Below are 17483 nucleotides of genomic sequence, written 5' to 3'. Positions count from 1 at the left end.
AAAGAGAAACAGAGGAGAAGAAAGAAAAGTTGTCATGTGCGCTCTAAATCATCGCATCAGGCGATCTGGCCAGAAAACTTCACGATGAAGACGTTCATCGTGACAATGCAAGAGCGGTAGAAGAAGAAAGAAGAAGGCTTGAGGATGAACAACGCATTTTGCTTGCTGCGGAGCAATTTGAAAGAGAAATGAGAGAAGAAAAGGAAAAAGAAAAGAAGGAAAGGAGGAGAAGGAAAGACGCCGCAAAGCAAATGTGCAGCATGTCAGAGAAAGGAAGGGAAAAGAAGTAGAAAAATGGGAAAGAGAGAAAGAGGAGCAACACAAGGCAGTGGAACGCAAACAAAGACAAAAATCCCGCCTTGCGTCCGCTCAAGAAAAGGGCAAGGCAAACGTAGAGAGCAGCGAGCTTGCGTCGACCAGGAGGCGCCTAGCAACCAAGAAAGAAAATGATGATCTGATGATGGAAATGGGCTTCTTCCCTGCGTCGACGCCACTACCATATCTAATCATTGAGTAGTGGTGGAACATGGGTGGGAAACTTTCTGCCAATGTCCATCCATCGTTATTCCTGCAATAGTGAGGGCTTTCTATCATGGCCAGCTCCTTGACACCAAATATGTGGTGATCATTAAAGGGAGGGTAGTGTCGTTCAGTGCAAAGGACATCAATGAACTATATAAGTTGAAAAACCTCCCGAAAGCACCGGGTAACAAGTTAATTGATGATCCTGAAGAAGAACACATGGAGGATGCGCTGAAGGTATTAACACAATCGGGCACCAAGTGGTCAGTGTCATTAACAGGCATTAGAACCCTCGCCTCTAACAAGCTGCTCCAAGAAGCGCGACTTGGGTTTTATTTGGTGAAACGGTGACTCATCCCAACAATGCATGACAAAAAAATTTCAAGGGATCGAGTAATTTCCATATACTGCATAGTTCGCGACATTTCGATCGATGTAGGCCAGCTCATTGCGAAGCAGATTCGAGGTTTTGTTGGTCGTGTGAGAGGTCAATACTTCTTCCCGTGGAGAGGCAGAGAGGCATAGGCTACCCAATGCTATTGAATGCGCCGTAACCACCTATACCACCTAAACCAAATCTACTTCAATAACTGTCCAAGAACGATCACCGCAGAAGCAAACCCAAATACCCTTGGACCCTTTTCTTTTAATCATTCGTCCACCAAGCCCTCCAATAGAACCTCTTTCCCCTCTTCTCGAACACTTCACAAACCTCCTCCTTGCTCCTGATTCAAACCTCGCATCTCCAGTAGCGTCCCCCCGTCATCCATCTTCACCTCACTTTTCACCACCATCGCCACATGTTGATGACCCACACGGTTTAGGAGCAGGCCTCTCCGCTTAACCTCAAATCGATGCTGGTGAAACATCGACGGCGCAACCCACCATTGCATCCCTTGCTGCTGACTTAGCCGATATGTGAGCCTTCTTATCTCAACAACTCAACTTCTTTCGCCAAGTAATAATAGAGTTGTAAGAGAACAATGCAAAGTAGCAACACAACAATACAATGGTGCGACAGGCGATGGTTAATATTCAACATAACATCTTTACCATTCGCTTGAACCAAAGACAGATGGCCGAGCGCAACCATGAATACTTCAACTTCTTAACGGCATATCTGCATGGTCTCATGGTGCCTCCGCGTCTACAGCAACCTCTGCAATTTCAAGAAGCGCTACAACGAGCTCCTTCCCAGCATCCTCCTCATCAAGAGCCCCCGCCGTAACTCTAAATTTGGCGGTGCACCACCTTCTCCACAATTTTGCACTTTTTCTTTACGGCCATTCAATTTTTTTTTATATAAAAAGCTATACCTTGTATTCTTTTGTACATATTCACAATTTTATGTTGCGATATTTATAATTCTTTGTGTACTTAGATAAATTTTATACACCTGAGTAATTATTCTTTCCATATGCATTGGCCTCTTTACTTTTATCGTCCTTTGTCAATTTATTGCGGTAATTCTTTTCTTTTCTTTTGCATTGTCAAATTGCGCTGCCATGATGAGTAGTATGCATACCCTTAGCAAAATTTCTTTATACATTGCATTTTTGCCTAACACTTAGACAATTCATCGCAATAGCTCTACTTTACCTTCTTTATTACAAGACTCTGCTCAAACCTTCTTTTCAAAATTTTGACTAAGTGTTTTGTCTTTTCTATCCAAAACAATGCAATGAGGACCTTGCGCATCTCTAAATTTGGGGGTGGGGAAGGTCTGAGCAGATGCGATCAAGCGGATGCGGTAATATCAGGCAATTGCGTTCATCATCATTAAAAAAAAAATTCATAAAACTCCGCTGTCAGCGCAAGGGAAAATCCCAACCTGATAAGAGTTAAGTCGTGAAAAGAACCTGCTCGTAGTTGGATGTTCGCATGACACCCTGGGAACAAGCCAAAACAAAGGTAGGTTTCCAGGATCGACGCAATAGAAAAAAAAAAGAGAGAAAATAAGGATAAAAGAGACAACTCCTCTAACCAGCTAAAAGTAAAACTTGGCTGAGGATGAAGAGTTGAAGTTGAGATTGGTACGCAACCGAATTTGGATGCTCGCATGAAACTCGTGGGAGCAAGCCAAAACGAAGGGTGTAAGCATGATCAACATTCTCTATACAATGACGCAAACCAGGCCACCGCATAAAAGACGCACTTCGCTATTTTCGCAAGAAGAGGTAAAACATTCTTCTCAAAACTGAAGGGAACTTTGGGTGGAGGTTTGTTTTAGATAAGAATGAAGTAGAGCGTGTAAAGAAATGTTAAAGGATAGAAGGAACTTGTAGGGTTGAGAAATTTTGTAGAGGTGGAGCATTCGGAGTAGCCGATCGACGCAAAGTTAGGATAGGAATTGAGTTGAATTGCCTTAGTCGAAGATATGCTTGGGGACAAGCATATATCTAAATTTGGGGGTGTGATAACTTATAGAAATACAAGTTATTTATACCATTTTATTTAGATTATGCGGCAAAAAGAAGGAAAAGTTGCGTCGACAGTATAGAAATTGGCTTAGAAATATGAAAATTGTAAAGTTTCGTGAACACACCCGTTAACCCCATTGTGATGGTGAAATGGAATGTCCAAGTCTTTGTTTTCCAGGAAATAGGTCACCGCATGCGATAATTGCTCCAGGACAAAAATGAACAACGCATCCACATAGCATGCGGCAATCATTCAAGAACGAAAAAGAACAACGTAATTGCAACGCATGCGACGGTCGATCATGGATTCAAACGATCAACGCATTTCCACCACATGCGAAAATCGATAACAGATCAAAACAACTACACCGCATGCAGTGATTGATCGAAGACGAAGAAGAGCAACGCATTCGCATGGACTTCTGACAAGTGTACAGCTTTTCTGTTGTACAATTCTGACAAATTGATTGTGGAGCAAAGCGGACATTTCCATTACGCCATGGCAGGAATTATCAGACTTTCAAAGTGGGACCACTAATATAGAAGAAGCCAAGGTTTATAAATAGCTTCCTCGAATTCAATGTTGAGGAGGCTAGTCTGAAGAGACAATCCAGAGAAATTCGGGAGAACGGCGAGACAAGGCTGAAAGGTAAGTCTCTGAGCAAGAAATTCTTTCCATTCCCGAAGTAGAAGCTTTGTGCGAGAGGTCACTTCTACCTGGAAAGGAAGCCTGAGAGGGAAGCTTTCCACTCCATTTCATCCACACGCTGGCAAGCACAACGTCTTCGATTGGGATCTGTGTCAAGACATTGACATTCTTTCCGTATTTGTTCTTATTTTTCCATTCATCTACTGTGTTCATCTTTCTTTAACCTTTCATTCACAATCTGTATCAAACGCTGATCTCTAGATTTAATATCATTATCATCTCTCTGTTCTTTTCCATACATTCGTCATCCATTTTCTCCATCATGTATCACTAATCCCCTGGGTAAAAGGGAAGGATTAAGCGAATGAATTAATCCTTGTTAAGGAAATCGGCTGAGTTTAGCTAAAGCATGCTCGACGGCACCTTCACCTATAACAGCAGAAGTGAAGATGTTATTCCGCCTATTGAAAAAAGGTTGGAAGAAGGCGTTAACGAGAAGTATTTCCAGAGATGGAAACATCCTTGTGTTCATCACGTTCATCCCTTTTTCACCATAGACATATGGGAATGCGGCCGATCACTGAAAGGTGTAAGCCAAGGGAAAGCGGAACCTTAGTTGCATTATCAACAAGAATTGACGAACTTGTGATGTCCTTTCCCTCAACCCATTCTCTTTCTGATTCATTCACCAGACTTGCCACCGCATTCAACAGACACTTTTGCACAACTTCACAGCTAGTCCTCAACCTATATCATTAATAGCTTAGTCATTTATTTAATTACCGTAATTTACTTTATCGCACTTTACTTACCATCGCATTTTATCCTTTAATGCAATTTACTTTTCATCGCAATTTACTTTTCTGCAACCTAATTCATTATTCTTTATTATAACCGGTCATTTACCACATTAGTATCGCATTAACAACAACAATCCCCATGTTCGACCTCAAGTCAATCTGAGAAACTTGCGTTGGAATTATACTTGGTTCCAACGCAAGAAAACTTGTGACACGCACTACATGAATGCATACTATGAAGCATAGTATCATCATCGCATACACTTAGAACGTAGTATCGCAATATCTTTATCGCAAAAGAACTCGAGTCTTAGCGTATCATCATTCATTTTTAATAATATAGATAAAGAAACAAATTTCGTCTATCAAGTTTTTGAGCGCATAGAGCATGAATCATTCATAAGCAACGCATTAGATAGACAAAGATAAATAAATTTTATTATTACAGCGACCGTACACAACGATCAAGCAAGTGGGAGATGCGGTTGTCTATCACATAGACAATATGCTTGATCGTTTAGGTGAAGTATACGATCGTGTAGTAAAAGTAAGCAATCGTCTATACGATCGTGTAGGAAAAGGTAAACGATCATGTAGGAAAAGGGTGAGCGATCATCCGAATGATCGCGTAGGAAAAACTAAGTGATCGTCTATACGATCGTTTAGTAAATACAATGAGTTAAACGATCGCTTAGTAAAAAGGTAAACAATCATTTAGATAATAGCACGTGACATCGTAATTGGTATGTGATCGCTTAACAATATCATATATGTAAGCGATTCTGCAGTCCCTATCATATAGGCATTGATTTTCTAAATGATGGCACTATCTTTTTCGCAAGACCCATGCACACCGAGATCAACACACCGTCTACTATTTATAATGTACTCACATGTTATTTAGAACGAAGAGGCGCCTTCCCATTTCCTTTATAACCGTCCAATGAATGTGATCTTATCATATGAATAACTTATAAATTAATATCATATATTAATTATAATATTTTTCCTCCACTAGATATAAATCATATTTAAATCCAATTTCCTCCAAATTAATGTATCTCATACATAAAGTTAATTATATCATATTTAATTAACTCGTCCAATTATATCATATATAATCGAACTCCCTCTTGTCAATTTGAACATTTCAAATTGACCCAAAAACTGACTCTCAACTTGTATCCAAGCTACCAAGGGGACCTTATGGATCTATGGCTCGAAGCTCCAATGGTACATGAATAGCTGACTAAACTCTTTAGTCACAATATCCACCATCTGTTAACTGCCAGGCATTCTACTAAAGACCGATAGTTGAACTCTTCTTGCCATAGATATATTTCTATGTCCATTGGATATAACCAATCATCAGTACGATGACCCTTCACAGATGCTCGTAACTACAGCAGGCCAATTTACCATTTTTCCCCTATAATTACATCTTCCTCCTTAAGTACCACTGATCCCTCTAATGAACAATACAACATAGTCCTACTATATGTGAACAACTCTCGGGCCATGAGAATGTGTGTGGCGCCACATCGTTCAAGTCCTAGAATCAACCCTTAAGGGAGCTATCTATCCACTTACCTCTGCCTCCAGGAATGAGTGAATTCCATCTTGTGAAGCTGAGTTCCCAGCTCCCAAATCAAACGAATCTCCAAAATGGTAGGTTTGAGTTGGCATTCTGGCCACTCGCACCCATGCAAATCAAAGGACCGCCTTCAATGGCAAGGAGTTCCTAACTCACTCAGGATGAGGTCATGTTACCTATGGTCATCCTAGTGAAGTGAAGTCTTAATTATGAACGGCGTTATATAACGAGATGTTAACACTTTGTGGCCAGGTCTTATACAAACTCTTTGTATAGGATGCCCCCGCTCGCAGCCCCTATACGAATGATCAGGATCAGACCATCTGTGACAAGTCACAACATTTGTGACCATTTCACAAAGCGGACCACATCCGTATCATTACTAGGATAAGGTTTCCCTCCTATATCCATATACTACAGACCATTATGGTTATCACTCAAGACATGATCCACTTGTATGTCACCACATACATGTTTAAGTTACATATAGATAACCATGGATATTAAGTTTATTGGTTTGTGGTAAAATCTAAATGTGCAAAGTCAAGTAGTGAAGTAAATATCATTTATATTATACATCACAAGTGTTCGTACAAAGTTGTTTACAAACTACTGGACACGAGACTTTAGGGCACAAACCCCAACATTCTTAACTGAAGTCATGAAACCTACATCATTCCTAATGAGTAGGATATCGTCTACATATAACACTAGGAATACTATTGAATTGTTGATGATTTTCTTGTAAACACAAGGCTCATCAACGTTTTGGTCAAAGCCATAAGATTTGATTGCAGTATCAAACCTTATGTTCCAAGATCGAGATGCCTGTTTTAGTCCTTATTTTCGATGTTTGTGTTATCCCTATTTACTTTGTTTGTTGGAGTCATAGGAATTCTGTTCACTCAATTCAATCAAGAAGCAATTGATTTGAATATATTAGACAAATGGTTAACACCGTCTATAAACTTGTTACATGAAAGTTCAAAAGATTCTGAAAATTGGTATGGATTTGTTAAAAATGTAACTTTTTCTGTGAGTTTAGCTTCTTTCAGAATATTTATAGCATCTTTCTTCTATAAGCCCGCTTATTCATATTACAAAATTTGAATTTTCGTAATTCATTTGTTAAAAGTTTTACTAATAATTTTTTCATTACAAATCTTTTGCTCCTAACCTTGGGATATGAATCCCTCGGGTTGCACCATATAAATGGTCTCCTCAAGATTACCATTCAAAAAAGCAGTCTTGACATCCATCTGCCACATCTCATAGTCATAATATGAGGCAATGGACAGAAGGATGCGGATAGACTTAAGCATGGCAACAGGTGAGAAAGTCTCCTCATAGTCAACTTCTTCCACCTGGGTATAACCCTTTGCCACAAGTCTAGCTTTGAAGGTTTGCACCTTCCCATCAGCACCACGTTTCCTCTTGTAGATTCATTTGCAACCTATAGGTTTAACCCCATCAGATTGATCTACAAGGTCCCATATTGAGTTGAAGTACATAGACTCCATCTCGAGATCCATGGCTTTGACCCATTCATCTCTGTCAACATCCTTCATTGCCTTCTTATAAGACAACGGATCCTCAACCTCGCCATCAGCTACCATAGGCAGGATTTAAGTTAAACCCATATAGCGAACAAGTGGATTCGCAACCCTCCCACTATGTCGAGGTTCCCTAAAAAATGTTAGTAAAACTTTTTCTATGAGTATAGCTTCTTTCGGAATATTTATAGCACCTTTCTTGAAGTTTCAGTAGTGTCTTTGAAAAGTACACTCAATACTATTTTACTTTGTGGACTTTGATCCCTTATATGTTCCTCCTCAAAGAAGGTAGCATTTGTCGATACAAACACCCTATTCTCCTTAGGATCATAAAAGTAACTTGTTGGGATTGGTGTCTTAATTTTCCTGGAGTCTCGTAGTTTATAAACATTGTACACATTGTTATGAATAAAATAAGATTTATTTTATTTGCATTTACTCATATTCAATAAACAGAGATCCATGGTTATTGTATGTAAACTTAAGCATGTATATGAGATATACAAGTGAATCGTGCCTTAAGTGATAACCTAAAAGATCTGTAGTATAAGGATATAGGTGGGATACCTTATCTTGGTGACACTACGAATATGGCCCGCTTTGTAGAGGTTTTCAAATGTTGAGAACTACTACAGATGGTCTGATCCTGACTATTCATGTAGAGATATGCGAGTGGGGGTGTCCTAAACAAAGAGTTTATATAAGACCAGATCACGAGATGATTAGTCTCTTTATATAACGTCGTTGATACTTGAGACTTACATCTCACTTAAATGATCATAGGTGACATGACCTTAATCTTGAGTGTTTTGGGAACTTCCGTCTTTAAGGGTGATCCTTTGATTAGTATGGGTGAGAGTGACAAATTGCCAACTCAACATGCCTACCTTTTTAGGGATTTTTCTTATTAGGGAGCTGGGAACTCAGTTACAAAAGATGGAATTCATTCCTTCTCCAAAGAAGGGGTAAGTAGATAGATTGCTCCCTTAAGGGTTGATTTTGGGTCTTGAACATAATGGCCACAGCCTCTCTTTATAGAGAGGACTCAGTCATAGTAGAACTATGACTTATGTTCATTAGAAGAATCAGTGGTACTTAAGGAGTTAGATGTAACTATAGGGGAAAAACAGTAAATGGGCCCAGGTGTACTTACGAGCGATCTGTGAAGAGTTATCACATTGTTTATTGGTTGATATGGACACAGAAATATATCTATTGTGAGAAGAGTGTAGCTGTCGGTCTTTAGTGGAGTGCCCGACAATTAACGAATGGTGGATCCCATGACTAAAGAGTTTAGTCAGTTCTTCACATACTAATGGAGCTACAAGCTACAGGTCCATAAGGTCCTCTTTGTAGCTAAATGGATTAAAGTTGAGAAAATTCAATTATATATGATATAACTGGTGTGATGTATGAGATACATTAAGTAGAGGATTAACGTAAATATGATTTACATTAAGTACCATAAAATAGAAAAAGAACTATGGTTTATGTGTTTCATGAGATAAAATATTAAAACTCTAGGTTATAAATATAATATGGTAACTTGGTTATCATATTTATTTATAATAATATTAATTATTTGATAATTAATTTTTTTTCTCTAATAACCCATTGAGTGGAAAGTTATTGGTGGTTTTATGGTAACCGTGAGATAAAAGGAAAAATGTTTTCCTAATTTTAGGGTGTTGCCACTTTCGGAAAGTAATTCACAGAGAAAGCTATCAAGTGAAAGTGTTTCACTAAGCGATAGCTATAGAGAGACTAAACGATTGTGGAGTTTGACTATACGATAGTTTATTCAACTTATCGTAGCTAAACGATCGCGTGGCTTTGTCTATATGATAGACTGCCATTTACTACACGATCGAGAATATCGTCTATAAGATAGACAGCTTCCTATCTCCCATTTGCTCGATCGTCTACACGATTTTTGTCATCCAATCTCTTCCTCAAGCCAAGTTCATACAGAGCCCACAACTTCTGAATTCTCACAGCGAGAATACCAACGTAACCATTGTGGTGGTGTCCTCACTCAACTCGATTGTGTTCGAGGAGCTTTTATTTGTTCGTGTTATTCGTGTGGTGTTTGTTGTTGATCATGTTGTTGTACCGATTGTTGTGTTTGAGCATTGCTATTCTTGGACACTTGGAGACTGATCGAGGGAGTTTGAAGAATGTTTCTTCAATAATCTATCCCCTGATACTCTTATAAGCATGTTGTAATTTCTTGTTGTGCAACCTGTTAGTTTTCGTTCTTGTACTATAATTGTTTATGTTCAATTTCTAAAGAAATTTGGAACGATCCTTTCGCTGCTCATGGAAATCCTCATGTCTTATTTGACCTACTAGATGAACTTCCATCAACCTCCTGTTGATGTAGCAGGCCCTTCAATAACTCCTGTTGAAGTTTCAGTAGTGTCTTTGGAAATTTCACTCAATACTATTTTACTTTGCAAACTGTGCTCCCTTATATGATCCTCTTCAAGAAAGGTAGTGTTTGTCGATACAAACACCCTGTTTTCCTTAGGATCATAAAAGTAACTTCCTCGTGTCCCTTTGGGGTAGCCTACAAATAGGTACAGCCTCGATCGTGGTTCCAATTTCTTAGGATTAGCCTCTAGCACATATGCTGGGCAACCTCAGATGCGAAAGTGACGCAAATTAGCTTTACGCCCATTCCACAACTCCAAAGGTGTTCTGGAAACACTCTTGGAAGGAACACAATTAAGGATATAGGTTGCAGTCCCCCGAAATGAGTCTAGTAAGGAAGCATAACTCATCATCGATCAAACCATGTCCAACAGGGTTCTGTTTCTCCTTTCGATACACCATTCTGCTGAGGTGTACCAGGTGCTGAGAGTTGGGAAACGATTCCATGTTCTATCATTCCATGACCGTAACCAATTATTCTATAATTTATTTAATTACATATATAATCAATATATTCATAACTTATAGTTTTAATATCACATCTCATGCAATATATAAACCATAGTTCTTTTTCTCCCTTATAGCATTTAATAATAATTCCTCCAATTAATGTATCTAATACATTAAGTCAATTATATCTCATATAATTGATGTAATTTAATCATATCATATATAATCAAATTTCCTCTAGTTAATTTGAACACTTCAAACTAATCCAAAAATTGATTCTCAACATGAATCCATTTAGCTACCAAGGGGACCTTATGGGTCTATAGCTTGAAGCTCCAACGGTACGTGAATAACTGACTAAACTCTTTAATCACGATATCCACCATCCGTTTACTGTCGAACATTCCACTAAAGACCGACAGTTGCACTCTTCACGCTACAGATATATTTCTGTGTCCATTGGATATAATCAATTAATAGTACGATGACCCTTCCCAAATCGCTCGTAAGTATAGCCGGGCTAATTTATCGTTTTGCCCCTGTAATTACTTTTAACTCCTTAAGTACCACTGATTTCTCTAATGAACAATGTATCATAGTCCTACTATGAGTAAATACTTCTCGGGCCAAGAGAAGGTGTGGTGCCATAAAGTTCAAGTCCCGAAATCAGCCTTTAAGGGAACAATTTATCTAACTACCCCTAAATTCAGGAAGGAGTGAATTCCGTCTTGTATAGCTGAGTTCTCAGCTCCACAAGCAGACGAATCCCCAAAGTGGTAGGTTTGAGTTGGCGATCTAGCCACTCGCACCCCATACAAAAAAGACCCCACTCATAGGCATAAGTTCCCAACTCAATCAGGATTAAGGTCATGTTACCTATGGTCATCCTTATGAAATGAAAGTCTCTGTCATGAACGACGTAATATAGCGAGACTAAACATTTCGTGGTCCGGTCTTATACAAACTATTTTGTATAGAGCATCCCCGCTCGCATATCTAATACATGAATGGTCATGATCAAACCATTTGTAGTACTTTACAACACTTGTAACATCTACAAAGCAGGTCACACTCGTAGCATCAATAGGATAAGGTTTCCCTCCTTTATCCATCTACTACATACCATTTAGGTTATCACTTAAAGCACGGTCCACTTGTATGTCATCACATACATGCTTAAGTTACAACAATAACCAGGGATCTTAGTTTATTGGTTTATGGTTAATGCAACTAAAAATATCTCATATTGCAAAGACAATAGTGAAGAAAATATCTCATATTATTACATCACAATTGTTTGTTCATATACATGTTTACAAACTACTGAACCCTATAATATTTAGGGCATCAACCCCAACAGAGGGGATGTGATTGTCACGAAGATAGCTTCGGAGCAGAACGTTGTTAATCCGTTTATGAAGGCCCTCACGGCTACAATATTTGAGGGTCACCTGCAAAGTATGGGTCTATAGGACAAACCACGGCTGGACTAAGGCAAGTGGGAGATCTTGTACCGAGCGTGTTATGCTCTAGTTTATTGTTTTGTGTACTTGTATTTTATTATCTTGTACACCCCACTAGCTTCAGGACAAGTGGGAGATTGTTGGGGTTGATGCCCTCAATCTCGTAGGGTTCTATAGTTTGTAAACTTTGTATGAACAAACTTTTATGTGATTAATAATATATGATATTTTATTCACTTTGTCTATAAAATATGTGATATTTTAGTTGTATTAACCACAAACCAATGAACTAACATCCAAGGTTATCATTATAACTTAAACATGTATGTGGAGACATACAGGTGGATCATGTTTGGTAACCTTAATGGTCTGTAGTAGATAAATAAGGTTGCGTACCTTATCCTGGTGACACTACGAGTATTACCCGCTTTGTAGGTGTTACAATTGTTCTAAAGTGCTACAAATGATCTGATCCTAATCATTTATATATTCGACATGCGAGCGGAGATATTCTATAAAAGAAGTTTGTATAAGACCGGACCACTAAATGTTTTAGTCTCATTATATAACGTTGTTCATAATAGAGACTTTCATTTCACCTAGATGACCATAGGTAACATGACCTGAATCTTGAGTGAGTTGTGAACTCCTGCCGTTGAGGGCGGTCCTTTGACTGTCTCTTATACACATCTAGATGTGTATAAGAGACAGCTTCTTCCCCGAAGCAGGGGTAAGTAGATAAATTGCTCCCTTAAGGGCTGATTCTGGGTCTTGAACAATGTGGTGCTACACCCTCTCCTGGCCCGAGAGAGGTTTAGTCATAGTGGGACTATGATCTATTATTCATTAGAGGGATCAGTGGTACTTAAGAAGTTAGATGTAACTACAGGGGCAAAATGATAATTTGGCCTAGTTATACTTACGAGCAATTTGTGAAGGGTCATCGTACTGTTGATTGGTTATATCCAATGGACACAGAAATATATCTATAGTGAGAAGAGTGTAACTATTAGTCTTTAGTGGAGTGCCCAATAGTTAACGGATGGTGGATAATGTAATTAAAGAGTTTAATTAATTATTCACATACTATTGGAGCTTCAAACTACAGGTCCATAAGGTCCCCTTGGTAGCTCAAAAGAATTTAGTTGAGAATCAGTTTTTGGGTTAATTTGAATTGTTCAAATTAATTAGAGTGAGTTTAATTATATATGATATAATTAAATTGATTCAGTTATATATGATATAATTGTTATAATGTATTTGATACTTTATAGTTTATTTGGGCGAAATAAATATTTGAATGGGATTCAAATATATTTTCTATGAATGTGATTCATAGTTGTTAATTTTAATATAAATATGATTTATATTAAATGTCATAAAATAGAGAAAAGAAACTATAGTTTATATTGTATATGATCCAATATTAAAACTATAGGTTATGTTTTATAGTTTAATATAAATATGATATGATAAGTTAGTTACCGTATTTATTTATATTATTTTATCCTTTTGAATAATAAATTCTTATTTTCTCTCCAATCACTTCAGCGAATGGTTAATTGGTTTTGTGGCAAAAAGGAATAAAAAGAAAAATTATTTTTTCTTCTTCTTCCCAACGAAAACATCTACACGATACAAGAGATTTTGATATACGATTGAGAGACTATAGAAACATTCTGTCTTCTTCAATCTTTTTCCTCCTCTAAACTCAAACAATCCCTCCTAACGAAAATAGTTAAAGCCCACCACTCCTTGGTTCTCACCCTGAGAATACCAAAGGCTCACTGTGGTAGTATCTCCGTTTGGTTCGTGAAGTTCTTGAAGAAGGTCTTCAAGTTTTTGCTGAGTTCGAGTCTGTAGACCATAGAGATTTACACGAAGAAAGGTTCTTCAAAAGTGATATTTCTTGAATCATTTTTCCTTGTAAAAAGCATGCTGTAATTTGTTTATGAATGCATATCTTGTATGTTTACTGTAAATTTAGTTTTCAATAAAAATGGAATTTGGACTATCCGCTTCCACTCAAGGATCTCCTTCAAAACGAGTTTCTTCATACTTACACTTAAACCTCGCTTCTCTAAAATATTTTACCTCTCATTCATTTAGTCGATTAAGTTTTTGGCCTTTTTGTCAGTGAACTTAAAGAAGTTTGTTTTGTTTTTTTTTTCGTATGTTACACAATGCGACCGTATTAACTCTATTTTCAGGAAACATCTGACTTTTTGTTGCTTTCTGTTTTGCAAGAGGAAGTTGGTGCATAAGAAGAAGGCCCTGCCTTTTTTAGCCAAATCTTGAGATAGAAAGAACCTTTTGCCGCAGGAGACAAGAACAAAGGCAAATATGCTGGGAGTAGAAAAAGTTGAGCACACAAGAGACCCTTGAAGCAACTTCATTTCTGCAACCTGTTCCATAAATGGTTTGCAGAAAAATGGAGATCAACGTCCATCATAACCACCAATACAACTTGTTTCACAACAAGAAAATCCCATATACATAGCAAATGATAGGGATAAAGCCATCAAGGATTATGCACCTGCATTCCAAACTTTAGACACGTGCATTCTAGATCCACCTATTGATGCACCCATATTTGAGATGAAGCCATTGATGTTCCAAATGCTAAACTCGCTTGGAAAATTCATCGGGCTACCTTATGAGGATCCCCATGAACAACGAAAACACTTTATGAAAATCTGTTATTTGTTTAAAGTTAATGATGTTTCAGAAGAAACATTAAGACTTAAGTTATTTCCCTATTCTTTGTCGGGAGATGTAGAAGCATGGCTCTATTAGGGTTGATTCTCTAAATCTTGTAGGTCTTATTGTTGTAATTGTATTGTATAAACAATTTATTTATCTAATAAAATAAAGAGGTATTTTATTTACCATTTAGTTGTATTTATCCATAAAAACCAATAAACTAAGATCTAGTATTATTTTCTGAAACTTAAACATGTATGTAGAGACATATAAGTGGATCATGTTTAAGTGATAACCTAAACAGTCTATATGTTAAGTTTTATGGCCTAAAACTCATAGATAGTGAATGTAATTAAATGATCGTCATTAATAAATAGTTATTAATGTTTTTATCAACAAGTGTTATTGATGTTTTATTTAATTTCACTACAAGAATTTTGGGCTTTAATGTCGGTTGGAAAAAGTGAAACCAGATGTATAATGTCGATTCTGTTTTTTTTTTTAATGCGGATCTTTAATGTTAGTTTTAAACCGACATTGTAGGTATACCTTTAAAAAAAAAACTCATCCCCCCCATTTTTTTTCATTTCCCACTTTCCACTCACCCTCCCCCCCAATTTTATTTTTCCTTTCATTCCCAGACTTCCCTATCTATCCCTTTTCTAAACCCTATTTTCCCCATCATCGACTGCTGCCGCTCGCCGTTCCTACTCGGCACATGCCATCCCCTTTCGTGCAACCTAGTGTCGTGCAACCCACGCTGCTGCACCCAATCGCCTGCGTCTCATCAACCGCCTGCGTCCATGTTGCAATTGTTGGTCGGAAAAAAAGATACACTGTTGTTCTGACCTTCCCCTGTTTCAGTCATTCCTTGCCCCTTTCAAAATGAGACAAGCCATAGTTACAATGGTAGATTACGCAACTCAAAGTGAAGAATCCAACACCTGCTTCTACTGAGGCTCTGACTCTGCTCAACGGCAAATGGATTCTCGCGTAAGTTCTCTTAATAATACCAAACTTGATACTAGTAACCTGGTTGGTTATTTCTCCAACAGTTGTTTTAATAACAGCTTCCTCTTTGTACTATATGATTGAACTTCGTATTATGAATCGGGAAAAAGATCCCGAATCAACGAAACCTAGTAATTTTTTTTCAGATGACTAAAAAGTTGGAACGAGTTTAATCGAATTTCTTTTCTGCTGACTAATCACATATCTCCCTTGCAAAGCTTCACGAATTTTTAAATATTGGCAGTAATTTCTTGTACATGTTGATCTTGAATATCATATTTGGACTTAGTATCGACCTACCATGTGGCGTTGTTACTTCAGCTACTTCTTGTTGGGCGAGTCATATTGTTCTGTGTTAAACTAGAATGTATGGGCCATTTAGAAAAGTTTGATTAAGTTTTGGTTTCCTTAATGGGATTCAGACTTGTGACTGAGATGACTGCAATTGTCCTTGCATCTGGTTTTGTATCAATTTCTTTGAATGTGGTCAGCTAGCCAAAGTTGCTAGCGTTGTTATGTTAAATCTTCACTTCACTAAACCTTAGAGGGAAATTAAAGGAGTCATTACAATAGCTTTTTACACTTGACAAACCCGCCTTAATTTTATATGGCTAGAGTTGTAATGTCTAGAGGATGATCATAACCTACTAAAACTTTTTTTGTCCCCTTTTTTTTGTCTTTTGTTGAAATCTATTTGCTGTCTATTACGTACTAGCAGATGATTGGTTGCAACAATTCTGCATTACAAAATTATGTCCCCGTAAGTTTCTTAATATGAATGTTTGGGGATGTAAGTACACATCGTTCTCGGGTATGTACCCACTGTTGTCTAGGAGTACATTTCCATTGGTCAAAGTGGAAGAAATTTCACAAACAATTGATTCAGAGAGCTTCACAATCCAAAACTCCATCCAGTTTTCCGGCCCTCTAGCCACCACTTCCATTAGTACTAATGCAAAGTTTGAAGTTAGAAATCCCCAGCGTGTACAAGTAAGCTAGAATCTTTCGGTGATCCGACAGTCTGAATGGTAAAAAAAAATGGATTTTCTTGTCCGTAGGTGCAATCTCAACTCTTTTGACTTTGTAATAAGCTAATATTTATTTTCACACTCAACTATTTTTCTAGATAAAGTTTGAAGATGGTGTCATTTGGACTCCCCAGCTAACAGATTCATTAGTTATACCAGAAAATGTGGAGTTTCTCGGATAGAAGATTGACCTTTCACCATTCAATGGCATCATATCCTCCATTCATGATACTGCTTCAAATGTGGCCAGGATGATATCGAGCCACCGATCAAGTTCTTAATCCCAAGCAGCAGTGCCGAGTCTTGGTTACTAACTACTTATCTCGATGAAGATCTTTGAATTTCACGAGGAGATGGTGGTAGCGTGTTTGTACTCATCAAGAAAGGCAGTGCTCTCTTATCTCCTTAAATATCTAGTTCAGGGAATTCATGGTTCTTTTTTATTCTTGTCTTTCTCAAAAACATAGTGGATTTATTTTGACATCAAATTACCTATAAAATGGACATCTCAGAATCTTGGAGTGGCCAAGCTTGCGCCCCATTTTAGATGAACCAAGTGCGCATAAATCTGTGAGGGATATGGACTTTAGGTGAGCCATGAAGTTGTCTATTGCTGGTATATTCTCAACGTATGGCAACATGTCTGTTTGTTTATTTCCTCACACAGTATCTATACAAATATTGTTATTAGGACATCTTTTCATACAATAAAATTTGTGTGTTCATATTTAATGGGTTACTCCGTGAACATAGTTCTTATCCCGATCTCTTGGAATTGTTATAAGGAAAGTGTTCACAACATCTTCAGATCTATGCATAAAGCATGATGGTATGGAATGTTGTGTAGACCATTTGAC

General features: G+C 37.7%; 1 pseudogene; it reads left to right on the top strand.

Annotated features, from left to right (window-relative positions):
- The first annotated feature begins 885 nt into the window (after window positions 1-885).
- Window positions 886-17035, top strand: LOC120069393 (annotated as a pseudogene).
- Window positions 17036-17483: the final 448 nt, after the last annotated feature.

Source organism: Benincasa hispida, unplaced genomic scaffold (assembly GCF_009727055.1).
Source record: "Benincasa hispida cultivar B227 unplaced genomic scaffold, ASM972705v1 Contig384, whole genome shotgun sequence".
In the NCBI taxonomy this organism is placed as follows: domain Eukaryota; kingdom Viridiplantae; phylum Streptophyta; class Magnoliopsida; order Cucurbitales; family Cucurbitaceae; genus Benincasa; species Benincasa hispida.
This window is presented reverse-complemented; position numbering and strand designations above follow the sequence as displayed.